This window comes from Vicugna pacos, chromosome 27 (genome assembly GCF_048564905.1).
Source record: "Vicugna pacos chromosome 27, VicPac4, whole genome shotgun sequence".
Lineage (NCBI taxonomy): Eukaryota > Metazoa > Chordata > Mammalia > Artiodactyla > Camelidae > Vicugna > Vicugna pacos.
Window position 1 is genome coordinate 24418443 of NC_133013.1, and position 25894 is coordinate 24444336.

The following is a 25894-nucleotide window of genomic DNA, read 5'->3' on the forward strand; positions in this document are numbered from 1 at the left end:
GAATTCAGAAGATCCAGAAACTTGGATGGCAAAATTATTTCTTTCTTTATTTTCTCCAGCCTCTAAAATTACTAACATATACTGTATTTATTAATTTACTAAATTACTACAGGCCTGTCACTATACCTTGTTGGGTACCGTGTTCAATAAGCACATACTATTTTATCACAATTTGTTTGGTAGCAGCATTTTAGTATAACAGGGTTCCTTCACAATCCTACATATATTATTTCATCCATCTGTAGCAAACTGTATTTTCCAAATATGCTGCAAAAATACTTCCCATTGCAACATGCTCTTCTGTGATATAACTTTGCCACTCCCCCATAAAGATGTAGAATCTAAATCCCTCCTCCTTAAACTTGTAACCAGGAGTGTGTGGCAGAAGTGATACTGAGAGATGTCCAAGGCCAGGTGAGGAAAAGTAACGCAGGTTCCAGGATTAGGTTTGGGGTGGTCCATTAAACAGCGATAGTTACCAGAACAGAGTTTGGTACCTGGAACTGGAGTGCCGATGTAACAAAACACAAAACATGTGACACTGACTTTGGGATTGGGTGGCAGACACAAGCTAGAAGGGACCTAAGACTCTCACTAGCAAAGCTTGATGAGCCTTGAGGAGGTTACTGGAGTGGCCTTAAAGGAGAGTGAGTAAAACACTCTTGGAAGCTGGAGGAAAGAAGAACCTTGTTATAAACTGGCAGAAATTTTAACAAAACTGTTGCCCGTGCTAAGTCAAAACACAGAAAAGGTTGGTAATGAGCTGTTACTTCTAGCTAAGGTAATTTCCAAAGTGTCAACTGGTTTCTTTCACATGTATAGTAGAAGGTGCAGATATAGAGACGAGCTAAATCTGTTTGCAAGCAGAATTACAGGAAACATAAAGGAACCAGCAATTGCTGGGTTCAAAAATAAAACTATTTTCATCTACAACCTCTCCCAGCTCAGCATGTTCAAAGTAAGTAAAGGTCTGAAGACAAAGATTAAATACGGGGTGCTGAAAGGAAAATCTGGCCTCCAGGTAGAGAGGAAGCCAAGGGTGTTACTGAAAAACCCCTTAACACTTGGCTTCTCCTTCTTGATCTCCTTCCCAGTGCCTTGTCTGTAGGTGTCCACTAAAACTAGATGTGAATGTGCTCAAGAGTTTTGTCCTCTATCCTGAGCAATTTCTCCCTCAACCACTCCTGACAATCTATTGACCTCAGAATCTCTTTCTCTCAAGCCCCTATCTGTCTCCAAAAACTACAGACAGATCTGCACACTTTCACCTGAATATCTCAGAGAAACCTCAAGCTAAATGTTTCAAAATCCTACCCATTTCTACCCCACAACTTCTTTTTATACCTGAACATGCACTGGGAATAAAGAGCACTGCTATCTATTTAATTGCCTAACGTAGGCGTCATCCCTGATTTCTTCCTCTCCCTGCCCCCAACCTCCCCCAATCAGTAGCTAATAATGTCAGGCATCAAGTTCTACAGATTCTACCTGCTAAACCTCTCTGGAGTCCACCCCCTTCAAGTTACAACCTGTCTGGACTACATAGACTTCCAAGTAATCTCCTCATTCCAAGTATCTTTCATACTATGTTCAAAATTATCTTCTTAAAACATTATCCATGGTCTTCATTTCCATAATATACAAATAGTTCATACAACTCAATAACAACAAACAGACAACCCAATCAAAAAGTGGGCAAAAGATCTAAAAAGACATTTCCCTAGTGAAGACATACAGACGGCCAAAAGGCACATGCAAAAAGTGTTCAGTATTGCTAATTATCAGAGAAATGCAAATCAAAACTACAATGAGGTATCACCTCACACACACCTCAGAATGACCATCATTTAAAAAGTTCAAAAATGATAAATGTTGAAGAGGGTGTGGAGAAAAGGGACCCTCCTCGACTGTTGGCGGACATATAATTTGGTGTAGCCACTATGGAAAACAGTGTGGAGAGTCCTTAAAAAACTAAAAATTGACTTACCCTTTGATCCAGCAATCCCACTCCTGGGCATGTAACAAGAGGAAATTCTAATTCAAAAAGACACATGCACCCCAGTGTTCATAGTAGCACTATTTATAATAGCCGAGACTTGGAAGCAACCTAGATGTCCATCAACAGATTACTGGATAAAGAAGATGTGGTATATACACACACATACAGACACACACACACACACACACACACACACACACACAATGGAATACTACTCAGTCACAAAAAAGAATGAAATAATGCCATTTGTAGCAACATAGATGGACTTAGAGATTATCATACTAAGTGAAATAAGCCAGAAAGAGAAAGACAAATACCCTATGATATCACTTATATGTGGAATCTAAAAAAATGACACAAACTTATTTACAAAACAGAAACAGACTCACAAACACAGTAAACAAACTTATGATTACCAAAAGGGAAAGGAGGAGGTACAGGGATAAAATGGAAGCTCAGGATTTGCAGATAGTAACTACTATATATTAAAAAGATAAACAAAGTTCTATTGCCTAGCACAGGGAACTGTATTCAGTATCTTGTAATAGCCCATAATGAAAAAGAATGTGAAAAGGAATATGAATCACTTTGCTGTACACCAAAAATTAACACAACATTATAAATCAACTATACTTTAAAAAGTCAGATTATAATGCCAGTATCTTTTGCAAATGTTTGTCAGAGAACAGCAGTGTGAACTCCATCTTTGAGTACCAAAAACAATGGAAAAATCCACTTAAAACTGTTTTAATCACTAGAACCAGCTTCACTTATTTTAAATGTCCTACAAACTAAATGTAAGCACGCTATATACATAGCTTTATAATAAATAATATTTGCCTATTAAAACTCTCAGAGGAAAAGACATTAAATTTCTAATGCCTTAAAATTTTCAGAAACAATTATTTCTCATTATAAAATATATTTTAAGAAGCAAGTGCAATTTTATGAATAAAATATCTCACCTTGATTTTCAGACAGATCCACAAAAAATATCTACAGCATAAGTTCCAGCTTAGGCACACCTGAATTGGGGGAAAAAAGGGAAAAGACATGGTCAATATCACTAAATCTCAGTAGGAAAGTTATCTTTTCAAGAGGAGAACCCTAACAAGATCATTTACACACTAAACTTTTATGTTCAAGTTGTTTAGAAACCTGTAAAACGTCAAGCATCTTAATTCTGCTAGACTTTCTATTACCTATAATTATTTAAGGATTATTGACAATCCTTGAAATAAAAAAACTTATCAAAACATATACTATTAATAGGGGAAGGAGGGGATCAATTCAAGAAAAATACTTTCACCTGCGCAAATCCTCAAAAGAAAAGGCCTTTTCTAAAGGTCTGTACTCCTAAATCACCGTCATGATCTCCCATCCTCACAAAAACTACAGAATTCAAAAATCTGGAAATGTAAAAGTAAGCCAACAGCAAATGTTTATAAAACTTAGGTAAAAGAGAAGGCTAAATAAAACAAATGGCTAATAAATTATGAGAATTTCATCTACATTGGCAAAGAAAATGAAATTTCTGTCACCAATAAAATTAGAGTTATTTTTAAAATAATAGTCACTAGTGCTGCTTCAGATCTCCTCCTTCCTAGACTCACAGTAGGATTGCACTTCACTGCCCTGTTGCAGTTTAGTTGTGGCTATGCGACTTGTTTTAGCCACTAAAATGTACACAGACATGACACGAGATATTACCAGGCATAAGCTTTAGGAACCAGCACACAACTGGAAGACCAACCCAGCGTATAGCAACCACGGAAGCAAGTAACCAGATGGAGCTCTGATTCGTGGTTCACTAAATGACTCCAGAAAGAGAAAGCAAGAAGACCTCCTGCTGATGTGTGTTAGACGTGAAGCAGGAGCAAAAAATAAATTTGTTGTACTAAAGAACTGGAAACAAACTAAATGTCCAAATAATTAGTTAATAAGTTAGAATAAGCAATCATTAAAATTATGTATCAAAAATGCTTAATGACGAATAGAGAACCTGTGTGAAGTGCATATATGGGAACTTTATGTACTATCTGAGATTTGGGGATTGTTACTATAGCTGTACTACCTGCTGGATTTTTCTGTATATGCAGTTCTAGAACAGGCAAAACTAATCTACAGTGACAGAAAGCAGACAGGTTGTTGTAGGAGCCAAAGGTTGTGTGAAAGAAATGACTGCAAAGGAATTATAAGAGAAACTTTTAGGTGTGATGGAAATGTTCTGTATCTTGACTGTGGTGGTGGTTATAGGGATATACATTACTCAAAACTCATTAAACCATACTGCACACAAATATTTTACTAAAGTTGATTTTAAAAATAAAATTAAAAAACGCTTAATGACAGGAAAATGCTTATCTACTGAGTGATCTGAACTACGTATAATACATACATTTGCACAGAAAAAAAACAAAAAATGCAGTGTTAATAGTACTTTACTTTGCATAAAGATTACAGGTAATTTAAATTTTTTCATGTTTTGTACTTTCAAACTGCTCCAAGTAAGTGTGTATTTTTGTTTATGTTAATACAGTATTTTATTAAGAACTAGATCCTGAAGTCTAGAATCAGTTTGAGGTTTTATTAATTTATTCATTCAGTATTTACTGCATGCCTTCGTGTACAAACAGCATTCTTAAGTGGTTGGCAGTATGCTCCCACACTTGGGTGTGTCTCCCCAGGGCTCAGCTAGACGCGCCTTCCAAGTGATCACTGTAGCCAGTGAAAGTGTAAGCGCCAACAATCTGCAAGCCACATCTGTTTAGCACCTTTAGACTCGCAAATGTACAGGTAGGTCATGACTATGTTTAAGAACTGTACACATTAACTAACCTTTCTGAAAAAAAGCTTAAAGTGTCTATAATGTTTAATACTGTAAAAGTATCATGTTTTGAATTTATGTATTTTGAATTAGTGGGAATATATTTATAAGGATTATATGCATTGGTAACTTCATTAAACATTTTTATGATTTGAGCATTTATTTACTTAAAAGATTAAAAGTTTTTACAACTCTAAAAATGGCTAAAGTGTTAAATACTATAAAAATAGTGGAAAATACAAATGAAACACAAACAGATAAATGTGGCAATGGAGACAGCATTAAACACAAAGAAGAACAAAGAGTATTAGGTGAATCAAGGAGAAACAGCCAATATATATAACTAATAAGTTATAACCAACAAAGAAGGATACAATAGGAAGTATTTGTCTCAGCAGTGAGCACTGCAATTCAAGATGGGGCACAGGAGTTAAACATGAAAAAGTGCACTAATTCCCCAAGACAAAAAGATCTGACGTAACCACTCTACTGCAGGGAATACATACGATGCAAGAAACTGGAGAGAATATATAGGAGAGTCTAATCCAGAAATGATTTTAAACCACTGGGCACAGAGATTAATGACTGTTTAGTCACAACTCTATATGTTGCTTCCTCAAGTTTGATGATTAGACTTACTATGTGTTGTATCCAAAAAATATTAAACTGTTCACAGTTTAAAATAAAGCACAAATAAATTATATTATTTATACTAATAACCATTAAGAATTACTAGAACAATGTGTGCTTATCAGCTATTAAATGTGAATAAAATAGACGTCAAGGATATAACACAGGAGATATGTGTGTGTTAATCAGATATATGTGTGTTACAGATAGTAAAGATGAGTAAAATATCTCAGACATCAGGGGGTTTTCAAGGCACTTAGAAATCTAGAAGGACATAATCCGAAACACAAAATTATCAAGATACAAGAAAATGAATGGAAAATTCTCAATATGTATTAGCTCCCTGACCCTCAGAAAATATAAATTATAAATGGTCAATAAAAATACAGGCAAATGAAAAAAACTAGTAGACCAAACCAAGCTGGTCTTGGTTTCTAGAATCCTTAAATAATAAGCACCCCAATCAACAAAATCAGGGTCAAACTACAGCCTGGAGGCCACATCCAGCCCATTCATATTTTTTGTCTGGCCCTTGAGCTAAGAATAGTTTTCACATTTTTTAAAAAAGGAATTTTTTTAATAAGGAATATGCAATAGACAGTATGTAGCCACAAAATTTAAAATATTTACTGTCTCACCCTTTACAGAAAAAGCTTGCTGACCTCTGAACTAAACAATTCGTAAGTGGGTAAAACAGGTCTTAGCGGTGGCTCTGATCCAGAGACTGAAAGTGTGCCATGGTGTCATACTACATCAGAACTGGAAGGAAGCTTTAATATCATCCTTCTTCCCCATCAAGTTACAAAGTGGGTGTCTAAGGTCCAGAAGCTTCAGTCTTCCTGGTCCACTATCTTCTAAACCCAAGGCACTTTACATCATTATAACATTGGCCCCCTTTTCTTCTGTCGGGTAATTTGAAAATAAGAGAGATGTACAGCAGAGTAAATACATTCTCCTCCAACTCTCACTGAGCCCTCCTTATAGATAAACTGACCAGAGTGAGCTACTGATAATCCAATTTGACTGGCTCAGCATAAACGGTTGTTTCTGTTTTCTCAGCTTCACCCCCTTCTACTCTATTCATATATCCTCCATACCAAGCAAATGAATCTACTTTCCATTCCTGAAAAAGCACCCTGTTCTTTCTGTCCTGAGGACCTTGGTTTATGCTGTTTCTCTCCTATGGACAAATACTCCCTTCTCCACCTATCCAAATTCCTACCATCCTTCATGGTCCAAATTGACAACCATGACACCTTCAAGAAGCTTATAATCCAATAAAAAACATAGTTCATGTACACATAAAAAAGTAAAAAATAAGTATCCCAACAGTTGTGACAAACAAAATGTTAAATTCTAAAGAGTAAAATGTCACAGGAAATGTTTAGGTAAGGCTTTGGAAAAGCCTTTCAATAAGATGTTAAAGGACAGAGAGAGGAAAAGTGGGCATTCCAGGAAGTGGAAATTGAATGAACAGAGGTACAACAGGGGCAATTTGCTATGGCAAGGATTCTCACCATCTTTTTGTTTCCCCAGATTTGGCTTTAGCCAAGTGATGGCCTACAAAATGTTAATTTCTAAGGTAACTGGGCCACCCATGATACGGAATAAGTTACCAAAAAAAGATGTAATACACTGGCTAAGGTAATCAGTATTCAGAGTGTAGTCTATTCCTGCTTAAGTTTTCAGACAGCCTTTGTGAACAACAAAAATACAACATATCTACAAAACCAAATATAAATTTTGTGCATTTAAGGCTGAATTTGTTATTTTCATAACATTAAGCATACCAAAAGAGCTGAAAATCTTCACTTTTTTTTTTTGGCTTCCTTTTCACTGAGTAATTTTATTCTACGGATGGCAAACTTCACTATTTTGTTCATTTCCTACCTAGGGCCTAGTAGGTGCTATCTAAATACTTGTTGAAAATACTGAAAATACTCCTCGTTTCTAACTATTCAGAGTAATAAGAAGCAGAGGGAAAATAATGTTAATTGAAAATGTTGTAAAAATGAAGTCATAAAAAAACTTAAACCATTATTTCAAACCATCCTTGAAGCAAATAATCTGTTCACAAGTAATTCAAACTTTAATTGTAAGCCTTTGTTGGAACACTACACACACACACACACACACACACACACAAACACACCATCAAGACGGTCATTTTTACTAAATTTAGCTTGAGGGAGAAAATCATATAATTTGATACCCAGAAAAATGCCAGCATGTCACCTTTATATTCCACACAATTCCTTGAACATAGTGGATGCTTTCAAATCATTCACTGAATTGAAAAGTCACAGGGAAAATTTTTTTTGCTGTCCATATGAGTTCATTATATTTCAAAGGCATGAATCATCAACTCTGGAAATAAAAGCAGGACTTACACCATTATGCCACTACAAACGCCTGACATATTTCAAGAGCTCTCAGAAATAAGAAGAGATATCCATAGATATGTTTCCTAAATTACACAAGTATAAGAAGATACGTCCTTTCACTGATGTAGATTTGCTATATTTAGATGGCTCTGAATTGAATTATTCAAGCATATACAAATACAACTTTGAAGGGGTCCACATATTTGCTCCTGACAGTCTGGAAACAAAAGCTGCTATTGAGATAAAAGATGATAGGCAACAGGAATCTGACAGGCTAGTAATTTACTTCATTTTCTGCACATTTGAATTTGTAGGCCTCCACAGTCATTAAGCAAAACTAGTTTCACGATGTCAGTCAGAAAGCCTCATGGGCAACAGTTTCATGTCATTAAAAAAAAACTACCATCCTCAATCTGTTTGAATTTGTGTCTGCTCATTAGAAGTGAATCAGGAAAGAAGTTTTTTAAATTGTACACTTGCCCTATCAATGTTTAGTATAGCCCTGAACTATGACAAAGTCCTATTCTACCTTCTTACCTTGTGCCTAAAATAATTTAGATATAGTTGAGGAAACCAAATATCAAACAGTCTAGTAGTTTTCTACCAAAAAAATGGAGCAATTTCAAAGATACAAATGTGGTCTTAATATATATTTATTCAGCTTAAAAATCCAGGGTAAGAGAAACACATCTTTGTCTTCCATCTCTCCTACTTGTTAATCTCTAAATCCACTATGCTTTCTCACACTCCTCTGCCTTTGCAAATGCCATTTTCCCCTCAGCTTGGTTCGAATCTTCTCCTCAAATCTGAGTATGGCAAATTTCTAGTCCCTATGGAAGTCTTAACTGGTTTTCCCCAAAAAAAGGCTCATGTAATCTTTCCACTATGTACAGTCTACATACTTCCATTAGGTACTTCTCAAACTGGGTAATAACTCTTGACTCTTATAGTCAGAGAACTGAACACTCTTGGCAAAGGTAATATTCAAATGGTACACACCAGTACAGCCCTAAGGGATGTAGTAAAGAAATTCTGTAATAGTCTGGCAAACAGTCACTGCTCCAAACTCCATCAGCCCTAAGGTGATGGGCTTATGGTGGGCTGATGGCCCAGTCTCGCAACCATCATCAGCACGACAACTTAGCAACAAAAGCAGCAAAACTTGATACAGTACAAAGGATGGAGGGGTCCTTCAAGACCCTGAATCCAGTGCTATGGCCATCTTGATTGGCTGATGCCTATGTTGTAGTGATTGGTAAATACTCTGAATATCACCTCTTTGTACCCAAAGCCTAGGACAGCCTAGCATATGGTAGACCTTTACTGAACCATTAATTCTGTATCAAAATAATGAATGAATTAATACAAACCCTACTCAATGACCCAAAGCCAATGTGTATGCTGTCAAAACTATGTAGACAATGATCAGATTGGCAAGAAAAATCTAGGTTGTTAAGTCCAATGCAGGAAAAGTGGTCAAGTCTGGCTACTTTCCATTCAGACGCTTGCATTCAGCCTCTGATAAAATAAATGCTTAGTTTAATAATGTAGACAAAAATCTTCAACGTGATACTCTACAGAGTATATGACAATTTTTTTAACATTATTAAACAAAGTTCCTATAAAACCATATTCTCTATAAAAAATACTACAGTGATCACGGAACTTTAATCAGGGTCTCGGATAGGAAGACAGATTATCACTAAGGAAGAACACAAGTTATTAATTCAAATGGAGACAAAAGGCAAGAATGAGAAGAGTCAGTTCATTATGAATCACATGTCTAATTACAGATGTTTGCTCGGGGCTTCAGATGCTTCCAATTAGTTTTACTTGGTATATTAATTATAAGTAGAACACCATGAGAGAGTTTTCTAATCACAAGAGTTAGTATACTAAGTATGCAAAATCAGATTTTAAGTTATCACCTTTATAATAATTAAGTTTTCAGTAATACATGATAATTATTTTGAAAGTCATCAATAAAATATGTATCACATTAAGATCAAGTTACTCAAAACACTACTCAGGTAGTGATGGAATCTTAAAAAAATCTATAAGGGAGAATGTGCATAGCTGACAGCAGGATGAATATGTAGTTTTAATAAGGATTCTGAACTTATAAATAGTGATATACCAATTATTTTAGGCCACTTACTTTATGGTAGAAAAATCGTCTTTCAGTCAAGCTATACGGAGTTTCAGAGAGCTATAAGTTTAAAATATTAAAAATAACAGTGGAAAGAAGAATAATAGCAACAAAGAGAAGCCTAATTATCTAATTTCTACACTGTCCCATTAATCTAACATCAATAATTGGTAAAACAATGCTATGCTGCTAATGAAAAATTGTCGAAGGTGACAAAATCTCAAACAAGAAGCACCATGTATATATTTAGAAGAAATCAAAGAAAACCAATCTGACTTCTTTGTGGTTATTAACTTAGAAACAAGAGAAGAGAAAATAAAGACTATAATATATTTTAATTGTAATAAAAGCTTTTAAAGCCTCACTAATCCTAATTCAAAACAACCATGTAAATTAGCTTGGCTATTAGAGCTACCATATTAGGACTACCATAATTACAAATTAGCATTGGTAATTAGCACTACCATTAGCAACACCATATTCATATTAGCACATACCATATGACTTTAGACGGAGAATGTATACAAAGGATAGTTTAGTAATAGTAACAGTAGTGACCATGTATTCACTACAGCAGACAGAAAGCAAGGTGATTTACATAGATCGTTAATTTTCACAACGATCTTGCAAGGCAGATAATCATCCCTACCTTTTTCATGATGAATCTAGAAATTATTTTGCCAAGGGCAGCTAGTAAGCAGCAGAGGAAAGATTCTAACCACTACTCCACTGGCCCTATGCTGGCTGTTATACCCACTGCCTGGCCAGACAGACTCAATGGAATTAAAGTAAGCCAACTTAGCACTGAAATTCCATAGTGTATTAGCTGTCCTAAAGGGATGAAGTTAAGACTGTGATCCACTATCCCAACAGCTGTAACCATCTGAATATCTAAGGAAAACAATAAAACTTAGTAATTATATTCATGACCCTGATTTGGGAAATCAAAGATGTTGCTGCCAGTCAGTTTAGAAGCTGTCACAAAATTCTGTTTTCATTAAGCTCACTTTGATCTAAATAAAATAAAATAATTAAAAATAAGTTTTAAAAAATTACTAAACACTTAAATGTACAAGTAGCAGAATGCTGAGAAAGGGGAAATATCAAATAAGAGAATGGAATTTTTATACCATTAGAATCTTCTATAAAGAAGTTCTAAATGGGATATAGGGATTCATGACAGAGAATCAAAGAGCTAAGATCACTGTCATTATAAAACAAAACATGAATTTCGATAAGGACACATATAAGTTAAAACAGATGGGATGATGAGAAATAAATTGAGTTTGACTGAAAGACAAGTACTGAAAAATAACATTTTTCCAGTTTTGTGAACACATAACAAATTGAGAAGAAAATTCACTGTTAGGTTTTAAAAGGCAGTTATCTTGAATCTCTCTCTTCTCCAAAAAAAATGACCCTAAATAAATCAATATGTAAAAAGTCCCTACATACCTAACAAAAATGCACCACAAATGTCTGATGAACAGTAAATGGTTTGGCTAAATGAAGATGAAAAGTGAAAATGGGGACAAAAAGGAAAACTAAGGGAAAAGAACTGACCTTTCTCCAAATTCCTTCTCACATAAGTAGTACTTGCTCTTAAGGTTCTTTACTAAGAACAAACTACTTCAGAATACAACTTCCCTGTGAGAAATCTCCTTATACTGTGCCCTAAGAAACATCACCTCTCTCCTGAGAGACCTGACATCCAAATGACATCTTCCCTTCTTATCCGGAATAGTCCCTTTCTGGATTTATTTTCAATTCCTCTACATTCCAGAGTATACTCTTGAGGATCAACCTTTCTGTTTCTACTGGTTTTCTGAATCAAATATTAACCTTTAATCAGCATAAATGAAAATTTTTAAGTTTTTTTTTTGACACAGGGGAACTCTGGTGCAACAAGGATACCTTATAATGCAAATACAACCTGAATTTTGAAAAGCACAGCCATCCTTCAGAGATGAAGCCATCTGAAAAGAAGTGTTTTCAAAAGACTTTGATACATGAGTTATTTTCTACCTTTATTTTACAGAAACCCCACCTTTAACAAAAACTGTTATTATTTACTAATCTTTCACCTTGTTTGTGAATGCCTGGAATAAACTCCCACATCTTACTTATCACCTGCTGATTCAAAAATCACCTTAGAATCCAACTCCTTGGTTGACCTAATAAAACTTGCTGAGCTTGCACACATAAAGACTGTACGTGGCATATTTTTCCTAGCACACCAATACCTATGGTTGGACAAGTTAAGACCAAGGGTGACTCCCCTCTCCCCATTACACCAAATAACGAGCCTATAATTTGAATATGCTACTATTTTACATACGAGTTTAAAAAGAAAAACCTGCCTGCCTGTCATATTTTCTAAAACTATGAACTTCTAAGGACTGCACTGATTCTGTATAACAACACCACGCACATATCGCAAAATTTTGTAGATCTTATTATACTTTTGAAAAGGTCAGCTACCTAACAGTTGTAGGAAGCTTCTCATTTCTTTTTTTTTAACATTTTTTATTGATTTATAATCATTTTATAATGTGTCAAATTCCAGTGTAGAGCACAATTTTTCAGTTATACATGAACATATATACATTCATTGCCACATTCCTTTCTCTGTGAGCTACCATAAGATCTTGTGTATATTTCTCTGTGCTATACAGTATAATCTTGTTTATCTTTTCTACAATTCTGAAATTCCGTCTATCCCTTCCCACCCTCCGCCCTCTTGGCAACCACAAGTTTGTAGTCTATGTCTATGAGTCTATTTCTGTTTTGTATTTATGCTTTGGGTTTTTGTTTTTGTCTTTGTTTTTTAGATTCCACATATGAACGATCTCATATGGTATTTTTCTTTCTCTTTCTGGCTTACTTCACTTAGAATGACATTCTCCAGGAGCATCCATGTTGCTGCAAATGGCATTATGTTGTCAGTTTTTATGGCTGAATAGTATTCCATTGTATAAATATACCTCAGGAAGCATCTCATTTCTTTAGCAAACTAATAAAAGATGATCTTTCTTTGACATATATGGACAGTGTAAGTTATTAAGCAAAGGCTAAATGAAATGATATAAAGAAATTCTTGCTTCTTGTAGAATATGAAATTTGGTAGTCCAACCATCAGGAATCTTGCTATTTCAAGCTATTACTTACCTTACAAATTGTATTTAATTAAGGTTACATTATATAGGGCTTAATTATAGTTTGATATTTATTGCATTTTAAACTTATTGGAAAATAATAAAATCTTACCCTTTGCTGATACTCTAAGCACATTTTTAACTGCACTGTGTGGTATAAATTTATAACAGTAACATTTTATGTTTTAGTGGCTTTTGGGATGCCAATATCATTGCATACTTATTTGTTAAAATAAATGAATCTTTTAAAAATCACACTGCCAGTTCTTCTTGGCCCCAGAAAATAGACATGTCAGAAACTCGACTAGAAAGCAAATAAATCAAGATACATTTGATACGTTATTAAATGATCCTGAAGACCAAATCTGGGTCAAACTACAAAAGGACTCTCAATCTCTGCTACCAAGGAGAATTCTGTTAATTCATTCACATACCATTCATAGAAAAGAGGTCATCAACATGTCCTTAGCCAAGCAAAACATATTTGCTGAGATGGACTGTGCGTAAGTGTAAGGATTTTGCTTTTCTTCGCCTCATCTTTCCTTGATCTGCAAGAAACTATAGCCCGGCAGAGGCTGCCTTTAATTGATTTGTCTCCAAAGAGATAAGTGTTTAAACAGCCTGATCAAAAAGCATTGCAGCCCTCTCCATTGGGTTACAAGTTATACTGGCAATGAATTAACTGTGTTCAATTAGATAACAGCAAAGAAGAAGAAGGCAACCTGCAGTAGTGCTGAGAATCCAAGGTAATGCAAACATTTTCCCCAAAGAAATAAAAGTATTTCAAATGTGAACTCAAAGATCAGTGAGGCCCTTTGAAAGAGGGTCTAGAGGCTTTTATGAAGGGAAAGTTTTCCATTTACAGCAGTACTTGCCAGGAGACATCAAAACAAAATGCTGGTCACTACAACGGGGCCTGTTTTAACCAATCACATACACATCTACAAACTCATTCCATCCTATGCAAAAAGCTAGTTTTCAATCCTCAGTTAGAACAACTACCATTCCTGCTCTTTCTAGTACTAAAAAAACTCCAGAATTCTCTTCCTTGACAATTACTAAATGAATGTATTATATTTCCTTGCCTGGCAACTGAATAAACTCAGCTTTGTTTTATTTTGTTTGGTTTTGGTTTTTAGCCCCAGTGGCCTTTGTTTTATTTTTTGACACACTGACTTTTTAAGGATACTTTGTGCCTTTCCTCCACCAAAAGCAGATCAGAACTGGCTGAGGAGTTGGTGCTGGTCAACAGCACGGTCTGCCCTCCAATCAGTAATACAGGCTGGTGCGCCTGAAAAGCTGCCCGACAGAGTCACCACTTCACCAAAACAGCAATCTTGTGAATAATAACTGAAAGTGCTAGTAAGTAAGGTGTTGGAAGGTAGGACATAACAGACTTTTAAAGACAAATCTCCTTTTTATCCTCTTTCTGTTTATCGTGTACATAGTCCAACTGTCCAAGAGATAAGAGAAAATCAATTATTAACAGTTGATTGTCCCTCAAAAACAGGCATCCCCCTACTACTACAAATAGCAGATAGATAGGTGTGTTGCTGGAAACCCTGGCACCCCACATTCACCAGCCCAAGACTACCTAGTTTAATCACACAGCCTTCTATGAGGGATTTATGCCTTAGGTAATTTCAGAGTGAAGGATATTTGCTAATTAAAAAAAAAAGTTTTATTTAGATAATACAAACTAATAATATGATTTGTTTATTGAGTCAGACTCAATTCCCCAGCACATCCCAAGGTTGTCTCTCCCCATTCACAGAGAATATTACAGAGATTCTATGGAACTCCGAAAAAAAAATTGGTACTGTGGATTTTTAAGTTAAGGGAATAACACAATGAAAATCGTGTTTTAAGAAGATTAATAACATAACAAGCTAATATGGAACTGGAACTGGGAGATAATGGAAGCAAACAAACCAACTCAACATGAGATAACTGGTCCATACAGAATAAGACAATGGCTGTTGGAACAATAAAGGAGAACTGAACCTGACATAATCAACAAACCTTGCTTTCTATTACAAGTTCAGTTCATCCTGGGAATAAGGTAGATGCAAGTTATTATTTTCTTAATTTGTAAGAAGAAAGGGAATCTTAAGAGTTCACTTGTGAGATCCTAAGGTCTTCATTTTCCACCCAAGTTACAGAGTGCCTAAAATCCAACCACCAGGAAATCATCCTTTTCAATTACAACATCCTATTACTGTCCTGACATTTTCTGCCAAAATACCCTAGAAGGAATAATCTCAGAAGTACTCTTTTAGCCATTATTGATGCTTTCATGGCAATTAGCTTGCCTGCCTGCTTTCTCCACGTGCACCCACCTCCATCCCCACTCCCTTCTTCATAAAAAGGACCAGAGCAAAAGCAAGGATCCAAGAACCTAATTTTATCTGACCTGGATGTGAGACTAAAAGAGATTAGATGTTTTGCCAAAATTAGTAATGAAATCAGAATCAGAGCTAGGAGTTTTAAACTCCTAACCTCAGAGCTTTAAGATAACCTTCATATTTTCTCTGCCCTTGGTTATTAAAAAAAAAAAAACTTCCTAATGTAATAATAACAAAAAAAAATCAGAGTTTTCAATCTACAGTCTACCCTCCTCTTTGTTGTTGTTGTTGTTTTAACACAACAGTGCGGCAAGAGTGGTAATACACATAGCTAATAAATCAAGGAGGATATGAATCTAAGCTTCCTTCAGGGACTCCCTGCCACAGTCAAGGCAAAGTTATTGCCTAGTAAATAAAGTCCTTAATATTTGAAACCCAACAATCCTTTTCAACCTCATCCTTCACCACACCACTTTCCACTTCCTCATTTACCACCATACATACTGAATGAATACAGATCCCCAGTGTTTAACGTCTTCCCACACCTCCATGCCTTAGCTCATTCCACTTTTCTTCATAGAGCACTTTTTCCTTGCCTGCGTGACTATGTTAAGTTCATGCTCTTCTCTTAGAAATAACTTCCTAACATCCCTCCTTTTGGACCCTGAAACACATTCTTCCCTAACCCATATCAAGTCTGAATTAGGCTCCCTCCTTTATGTACATCTCTGTCAAACTTCTCAGAGGGCATTTCAACTCCCAAACTATTGAATGTCTGCCACATTATAGTTACTAAAATAATCATTAGTTTCCAGTTCTGTGTTCATTCTACAGGTCAGTATTCAATCTACTTCCCATCATCATGTGCAACTGAGGTTTTTTCAGCCCTTCTTGTATTTTGATTTGTTGTCTAAGAAACCTCAGTATTCTTCCTACTAATCTGACAGTTTCAAGCACATTTAGAATGTGGCTACTAGCTTCTTAAAAGGGAATCCAACTGAGATTAAATACACATGTAAGTTTTTCCATATAGGGCTTGATGGATTAATCTGACCAAAAAGTGAACTCTTAAGAATATTCATGTTACTTTAAAAAAAGAAATTCACTAAAAATGTTCTCTGCATCAATTTGGAAAATGTATTCATACAACAGCCTTGGAATGATCAGAAAGTTGAAATATGAAGTTACTTTCTATCATTATTTTGAATAGAGAATGACATCCACAGCACAATGGAAAATATCTGCCTTGAGAATAAACATCAGAGTTAAAATTTGCAACACCTGATTCCATGTTCCCCTGATCTTTTTAGGTAGGATAACTGTTAAAGGATAGATCAAAATCTGATAGCCACACTCTTCAGAACCCTGTTCAAAACTTTCCTACTAGGGATTCAGATGGGGGGCTGCATGACATCCTGATGCCATTAGTGTAAAACAAACAAACAGAAGCTTCAAGCAAAACACTGTCCAAAATGACACCCAGCTACAGCCTGAAACGTGATAAACTCCAAATCTGTGGCAACCCCATAAACAACACAGTTTTTATACTAACACTATGGTGAGGGCTTTTACCAAACCAATAGTTCTAATAAAAACACAAAATGTGATCTAAGATAAAATACTCCCATGGGTGTCGCTTTGTTGTTCAGTATGACTTTGGTCAATCTATTTTTAACTATTCTGTGTACTTATTAAGGTCTAAAACATCGTAGTTGTAAAGTTGCTATTTTTAAATGTTTTCTAAGACATTTGGTATACCGTAAGTCCATTACTCCTGCTCTAAAACAGAATTACTACTCACTCAAGGGAACATACTTAGAATTAAACACTGTAACATATAGATCACAAAAATATTAGTCAGCTTGAATCAGAAGGTTAAATTCATAAATAAAATAATTAATCATACTAATTCATACTAATTGTAATACAATGGGATTTCCTTTGTTTACTTGAAGGGGGGTATGGAACGTAGAAAATAATTAGGTATTCTAACAACCAAAGTGAAAGAAAATATACCCTAACTATATTTGAAATTTAGTACAAAAAAAACCCAAAAAAACCCAAGCTCACAAAGTAGTAGACGTTTGCCCTTCACCTTCCCTCGTCCCTGCCGCCAGCTGCCTGTGTTAGATGTTCTCGTGCAGAGGAAATAGCAACAATGCCACTTTCCTTCCAAATGCAATCAGGCTCTGGCAAACTTAAATCAGTATATCAGTTAAAAACAGAAACTCGACCCAAAATGCGTTTGGCAAATAACTAAAGTAGTGAGTATTTCTCCTCTATAGAATGGTATTGAATTTTCCATTTATCATTTTTAAATATACAAAGGAAACTAAAAATCTGCACGTGTAGATGAACAGGTAATAGCTTCCAAATTAATAATACATTATGCAGGACTTTTGTAAGTATTCACTGAGAGCAAAATTACATCATTTTGGAAAGAGAACTCCTATGAGATCAGTCCTTTGTAGCTATAATATTTCAAAACACTGTTTTTAATTTTTATATGAACACTATTGTGATTCCTTTATAAGTTAGCAGCCAACTTTGCCAGAAGCTTTAACTGTTTTCATCAAACAAGTCATCTTCACTGGACCCTCCACCAGATCCATTTAAGAGCCTTAAACTAGGCCTACATAAAGTTCTACTAAAACATAGTCATGCCCATACGATTATGTATTACCATAGCTACTCGTGCTCTACAAAGGCAGAGTTGAGTAGGGACAACATGAACTATGACAGAGGTCACAGGGCCTGCAAAACCTACAACATCTACTGTCTGGCCCTTCACAGAAAAAAACTACTTATGCCAGAACTTTTTTCAAAATAAACTGGATAAAATTACCTCACCATTATCGCCACTGTTCACCGATCTATGAAATGAAGGTGACAAGAGTGCTTACAGAACTTCCTAGAGCTTCTTAAATGCAATTAACTTCTTAATATTTATACCACTTGGAACCCAGGTATAAGATACTGTTCTGAAATACTGAATAAAGCAGAAATGACTCTAACTCAGATGAAACTAAAATCTTCTCAGACTCAAAATGCAAACTGTCTACACCCAGCACCACCCTAATTACTATTACTCAGCATTAAGTATGGTATTGTCACAGGAGGCTGAGTAATGACAGAAGTCTGTGTGCCATTATTTCTGTTAAAGAGTTTTCAAGGGAAAAAGAAAAAACAAAAGTGGCTATAGGTGTTAAAACAAGTGCACTTTAAAGTTTTGTTAATAGAAAATAATCGGTGTTAAATTTTCAACGATGCTATTTCACTGTGAAGCCATTTTTAAGTTATCAAGTGAAAAATCCAACAGCTAAACCCCAGGTTGAAGTGTCAGATACTTAGATGTTCAATAAATAGCTGTTGAATATAGGAAGAGTTATGTGGATGCTCAGATTATTACCTTCATTCACTGCAATTATTTTTGTGCGTTACAGTTAAGGATGTAGACCTAGTAAAGGACTCTTTCCCAAACCAGCCCAAGTACTCCCCAAGACCTCTGTCATAGGAACGTTATCTGGGACTGGGTGCTGATATGGCCTCAGTCTGCAGAGGGGGTAATCAGTCAAGCAATCAATAAAATCACACTGTAAGAAAATAATTCACAGAAAACCCAGAGGTCTGAAAGGCACATTTACAAAAAGAGAGGGAGAGGCAGTCACATCACCTTATTCTGGTGATAGGAGAGGCATTCAGGTGCTACCTGAGCCTCTGGTCTCACCAACTGCCTTCTGAAGTCAAAGCCCAGCAAGTAATTAACAGCATTTAGAATTTCTAAAAGACTGGGCTTAGAGCAGTATATATAAATAAGGAAGGAGTCTGGGTTTTGGAATGAGTCAGAAAGAAAGTTTGAATCAGAACTCCAGCACCTATGTCCTCACCTACTTCCTATGTGATGCAAGTTATTTAACCTCTCTGAGACTCAGTGTCTCATGAGGATAATGATGGTACTACTTTCATAGGATTATCACGATGATTAAAGGAGATGTAGGAGGGCCTGAGCCCTGGAATGTAAAAGCAATTAATACATAATAGCAGCTAAACATATATAGAAACATAGGCCAGGCATATATTCATCAGCAAACCTATAAGGCAGGTGCTATTATTAAAACTTGCTCAAGGTCACAAGATGAGCAAAAGGCAGAATCAGATATGGATCCAGGAAGTATGGATCTCAACGACCTCATTACCTTGCAATTACTATTAGAATGAGCATCCCAGATAGTCCATTAGAATGGCTTTATGTAAAACAAGGTATTTGAAGTCCTTCTACATCAACATTTGAATTATAACAGATTTCTAGTTTGGGAACAATCCTGCTCTGTTGCTAAAATGTTGTTGATAGCACAAAGCTAACACTATGGTCAAAATTCAGTATCTGTGTAGGTCAGAAAAAAGAAAATTCCCAAAACTCCAGAACATTTAGGCTGGCTTTGAGAGAACAGAAAAGCCTACAGAACAAATACCTCCTCTCCAAGAAAACAGCTCAAAAGGAATTTGAGTGGCACCACAAAATCAGAGACTCAGAGCTGGCAGGTCTTCAGTTAAACTCTTATTCTACAGAGTGGAAACCAAAGACAAGAGAGAAGTGTGGTTTTCCTCATGTCCCACAGCTAGTCATCCGATATGTCCGATCATTTGCAGGAAGACTTTTGCACTATACCACGTGGTCTAGATTCCTACTGCAAACTCAGTGCCTCGTTAATGTAATACCTCAACTGAAAACTAATGTGTAGGTTGTCACACAATATAAATATACAGGAAGTCAGCAGATGGAGAGGGAATCTTTTACCAACAATCTTTAAAGAGTCTATCTGAACAAGAGATACTCAACTTGACCCTGAACAAACTACAGACATAGAAATTAGTAAACATTCCTAATGCTCTTCTGAACCGCTGCAGTGTTCTCAACATAGATCGTCTCCAAAACTTATCTCCCCCCTTTTAGTACTATTCCTAGTAAGAAAACTGCCATTAAGGCCTGATTATATTCCTGATAATCTTTCCTACAAAAACAATGCCCCCTTAAATTAGTAAATTATAAAATTCATTTTTCTTGAAAACAAAAATACATTAACACACTTTAAAAATGATCATATACTCACTCAGATGATTGGACGTTCACTGCCCAGGTGTAAATATAATTAGCTTACCTGAAAAATAATTCTGTAAAGTAGAAATTCCTTCATAGTAGACTGTACAATTTGTCTTCAAACATATCTTACCTTTGGTTTAAGACAAAACATGAATTTGCTGTTCAAATTCAAAACAATCACATAAGGAAAGTGATTTTATCACTATTAACAGGTAATGTTCTCAGTCCCTCTATGCCAGTCCTGACTCATGCCAATGCCTATGGTACCCTCCTTCAGCAGAACTGAAACTTAAGGTTCCAATAGGGAGCTAACTCTCCAGTGACATATTCTAGCAGCAAAACTAAGGTTAAATAACTAAAATAAGGAAAAAAAGAAAGGCACTACCCCGGAAGATGTCTTTCCAAAATTACTTAGAAAACCTTATGGGAACTCTCAAAAAACAAGAAATAATTATCTTTTCCTCTATAGCAAAAAAAGGTAAAAAAATTCAACTAGTGATGATTAAGAGAAAGGGATAAACTATACATTCCAAAAGAAGAACTACCAGACTTGGCAAGATACAAAGATAAGAAGCCAATGAATCAAAAGTGAGCTCAGTATTTTGGTGCGTGGGCAGCTATGCGGATGAGGACCTCCCTGACAAACCCAGAAGCCAGGAAAGAGCTTGATGATGGGGAAGAGAGGTAAGACCAGTTTATCCTGTGGAAATGAATGTTAGCAAGTAGGTATATATTTAGTACATCTTAAGCATATGCAGCTGGATATATGTAAATTGAAGATGCATAATTTGAGCCTCTCGTAGGTAGGGGTTTAAACACATGAAAATGTTAAATAACTAACATGGGTCTCTTGAGTAAAAGCTAAAACCTCAGAGTTACAGAGCTGACAAGCTAACATACAGCTAATGAAATTCACTTCTGAACCCTTAGTATATTACAAACACCTCCTCAGAGTTGCAGTGGTTATTCAGTTCACCTCCTTGCTTCCTGCTTAAACAAATTTCAAATAAAAGATAGAAGCTTCACTCTGGGATCTCATTTCTAGAAAGATATAATTTAATACTATGGCAACAAACTCCAGAATGCTTATCTGGATCTTCTCTCCCTGAATCAAAGATTATTTGCAATTATATTTCTCTGAACCCTATCTACATTAAACCCCCACTTAGCCCGTATCTTTAACACTTTATCTTGATCATTTTTCTATTAAGTATACATAACATTTCTATTTCTATATTTTCCTTTCCACTGATACTATTTTCACCCTCTCTTCTAGATATATTTTAAGTTTTAATTCTGAATCTTGAAGGTAAAATACAACACTAGCAAAAATAAATCCTCCATCAGACAGGACAACTGCCTTCTAAGAATTACTTCAATACCGGATGTGCTTGAATGATATTTTCTGCTTCCCATCCCATCTTTTACAGTTAGTCCACATTTATCGGTTTAACCTTCTCTACACATTCTTTCTACCTATTTACTTTCTTTCGCCTGTTCTATTTATTTAGCCATATCATTTATAAGTTTCTCTCTGGATGCTAGAATTCAACTTTCTAATTTTGAAGGGAAAAAAATCTGTGGAGTGAATCAACTGTCACTAAACAGCTGTGCAATCTTAGGTAAACTGTTAAATCTTTCTGAGCCTCCCTTTTCTTATCTGTAAATGGGAGATGATACCCTGTATCATGCAGGTTTTTTCCAAATTAAAGGAAAAGAAATGTAACAAATCTAGGATAAGTGGTAAACAGTATTTAATAAACTGGTAGTTATACACAAAAATTTGTATGTTATAACCACAGTAATTATCTCATAGGCCATTTCAGAACTTTGCTACCAAAAGCACTGAAGGTACTTCCTAATTCTGGCCTCAATTAAAATTCTATTCAGTAATTATATTACTGCAATTATAATGGAGAAGTAATCAAAAGGAGTATATAATGGAAATCTGGGCTACAACATCTGAGCAGAAGGAAGCTGGAACACAGGACAAGGAAAGCCAGCTCTCCAGGTTTCCTGTGTTCCAGCATCCCTGCACAGCCTTGAAGGCAGGAAAATCTTGAATGCAAAGAAAGGTTACAGTACATGTCAAGCAGAGGGCCGCTACATTTCATTTAGCCTCCCAGTTCCAAGCTTGGCAGAGCTGGGAATCAAAATCATGTAATTGTGAAAACGTTAAACATCCAATAACACAAGTTATGTGCTGACAGTAAGAGACCTAATATTTCAGCAGTCAGAGCTATTTGGGTATCTGTGTGGGAAGTGGAGCATCATATTCACTCAACTGTATAAGCTAAAGCAGGAGGGAGATAGAAGAATGGGTTACATCCCGTTGTAGCAATTCTAAAACTTTCAAATATTAAAAATCATGACACTGTCAAATTGAGCATGGACGGCTTTGGGGATAATTAGAGCTCTCCAGATCAAAGGTTCTCTACCTGTTTCCCACCTTACATGTGATGATGAATGAGGGCATTAGAAGCTGATGTCGTGTGCCATCATACGCACAAAACAGCTCCATGGGCCTCCACACACCACAGATCTACATGAGATTCTCAGAACATCAGCTGTACCTCTGTGCCTTCTCACCCTTCTCAAGAAGGCACATTCGAATGAAAATGAGTAAAAGAGGTATGAATTCACTTTGCATCAAATTATTAAATGCTAATATTTATTAAACAGTGGTACTATATACCAGGCACGTTCTAAGCCCTTTGCCTATATTAATCCTCAAATGGCATTATAAATTAGGTACTCTTTCATTCCCATTCTATGGATGAAGTAACTGAGATACAAAACAAGTAATTTGCTGAAGATCACACATAAGAGAAATGACAGTGTCAAGATTCCAACAAGGAGGTCTGGTTGCAGATCCTCAGCTCTTAAACACAAAAATAAACTCCATCGCGGCTGTGCTGGGAAATCACCTATTCAACAGGTGCCCTGGGGAATTCCAGAAACTCTTTGCATGACACCACAGCCAAGATATAAGAACTTCTGTCTCTGCAGGCTATATCTAAAAGGCTGGTTCCCTAAAATCCTCCACCAGAATTTAGTTTCATGTCACAGGGACCTTGGATCCCAACCCCAAGGGCCCAGAAGACTTCACTTAGAGCCTCTCTCCTTATTCCTGGGTAAGCCAAGCAGCAGGAATCTTCTCAGTAGTCCAGCAAACAACACTCCCAAGAGGCAGCCCAGCCCCATCGTGCTACTGCTGGGCTACGTGGAATCAACAAAGCTTCACAGAAAGAACAGGAACACAACCCCTTGCTCTGAAACAAGATATGCGCATCAAAGATTCACTCAGTCTTCTGGGTAGGGCTGCTCACAAATCTTTCATTCAATAATACTGCAAGTCTGCCATATGCCAGGCACTATTCTAAGTGCTGAAATACACCTGTGAGCAAGAGGTCCTACACTATACTTCCCACTATATTTTAGTAGGAAAGAAATATGGGTCAATATGGACTTATCAAGGTCAACAACAAACACAAGAGGAACGGGGACGGGCATCACCCTAAATTCAGGATGGAAAAAAGATATGAGGAAAAGGGGCACTGCTTACTCAGAGTGGCATAATGCTGGGATCTTTTCAACTACAACATGAGAACACCAGGCCAAACTATTGCACTGCTGCCAAAGCTACTGCCAAATTAAAATGAAAAGCACCATAGTTGGATGGCACTGTTTCTGCCTCAGGCTAAGATAACAGTGGCCGCCTGCAAGTACTTCAAGGGAGAAAGGGAAAGGACAAAGGTACAGAAGTTTAGATCATTTATATCTTTTTAGAAACCCCTCCCCAAACAGGGAAATCACTAACGGAGGATCCTAAATCCTGCCACATCTTAACAACATTAGTATCAGTAGGAAGAAAAGGATAACAACAATAAAAAAAGAACTGATCCTGGGCCGGACGTGGTTCACAGTCCCTCGCGCTGACAAAGCAGTTCATACCCAAGAAATCGAAAGAGAGAAGAAAGAACACCACACACATACTAAAAACTGGTTAATCACCTGTAAGTTCTCCAAAAATAACAATGCCAGAATGTGAAGCATGATGAAATTTTAGAGATACTATAACCTCTAGGCCTACAGACTGTCTCAATCTCAGAACGGCCAAACTGACACCAAATCACAAAATTACGATCCAGCATACACCCCTATAATTGCACTTGCCATGTAACACTGACGTTCTCTTATTCTTGTACTCCCCTCTGGGCACTGAGAAGCAGGAAGGCCAAGACAGTACTTCATTCATTTCTGTACCTCCAGCATCTAGCATTAGGGCTGTCACAAAGCAGACACTCGAAAAATGCTTCTTCCTAAGCTGAACTAAAAGCAGCAATCATCCTCAGTATGGAAATACTTTAAATAGAAACCACTGGTGGGAGACACACCAAAAACTACTCATCACAGTTGTTCATTCTGAATGGCTTAGCCAAAGTTTACCTAAGTAAAAGGAACTTAGATCATGCTAATTCACCTGAGAAAACAGAAACACTACTATAAAAGGAAGTGAAGCATAGCAAGAGAGCAAAATAACTCAAATTCCTGATAATTTATCAAAGAGCTTAAGTGCTCAGCATGACAGATGCATCAATACCAATGCAATTCAAGGTCAATCTCTGTAGCCTTAACTGCTGAATTATTTTCAACTCATGGACCAAAGACTGACAAGCTTCATATACACGGCATTCATTCATTCACTCATCCCCAGGTCTTTGTCACACCAGACACAATGGGAGGTGCAGGGGATCTAACATCAACAGGAAAATAAAGGGCTCCTACCTTCATGAATGTCCTTTCTTTCTGGTCACATTCATACAAGATTTGTATCAATTAAACATAGCTGCTTTTATCCATCCTGTCTTGCTGCAGAAAAACTGTAATCATTTTTGTTTTCCCCAACTCCAAGTGCGAACTCAGTGATGCAACCATAACTTGGTTCCAATTGCATTAAATCATACACCTAGAAGAGTACAACACCATCTAGGCATTTTTTAAAGTTGAAATAATCCAACTACAGATTTCTGCTTCCTCCCACAGTTCTGATAAAGAGCTTAATGTGTCCTGACTACTGACAAAACAAAACTGAAGAAACTACATGGTCTTAACCATTTCCAGATTAAAGGTGGCAAGTCTGTGCACAATGAGGTCTATTGCAAGAGCAATGTTCTCAATTTTTTAAAAAATGGAATAAACTTCAACTATGATAGCTCTATGCTAAGGAGTACTATGCAGCAGTTAAAGAAAGACACAGAACTATATTCACTGACTTGAAAAGATATTCCATACTGGCGAAGA

At 36.3% G+C, this 25894-nt stretch overlaps 1 protein-coding gene across 9 annotated transcripts in view; it reads right to left on the minus strand.

Moving 5' to 3' along the window:
* The window catches only part of PEAK1 (pseudopodium enriched atypical kinase 1), a 197749-nt gene that overhangs the window by 154591 nt on the left and 17264 nt on the right, over positions 1-25894 (minus strand). For 7 of the 9 annotated variants that reach the window (XM_072950954.1, XM_072950953.1, XM_072950948.1 and 4 more), the window contains exon 2: positions 2965-3024. The gene's annotated coding sequence lies outside the window, so the exon portion shown is untranslated. Of the gene's footprint in view, positions 1-2964; positions 3025-25378; positions 25560-25894 lie in introns of all 9 variants that reach the window. The other 2 variants (XM_072950945.1, XM_072950944.1) reach the window with 1 other exon arrangement.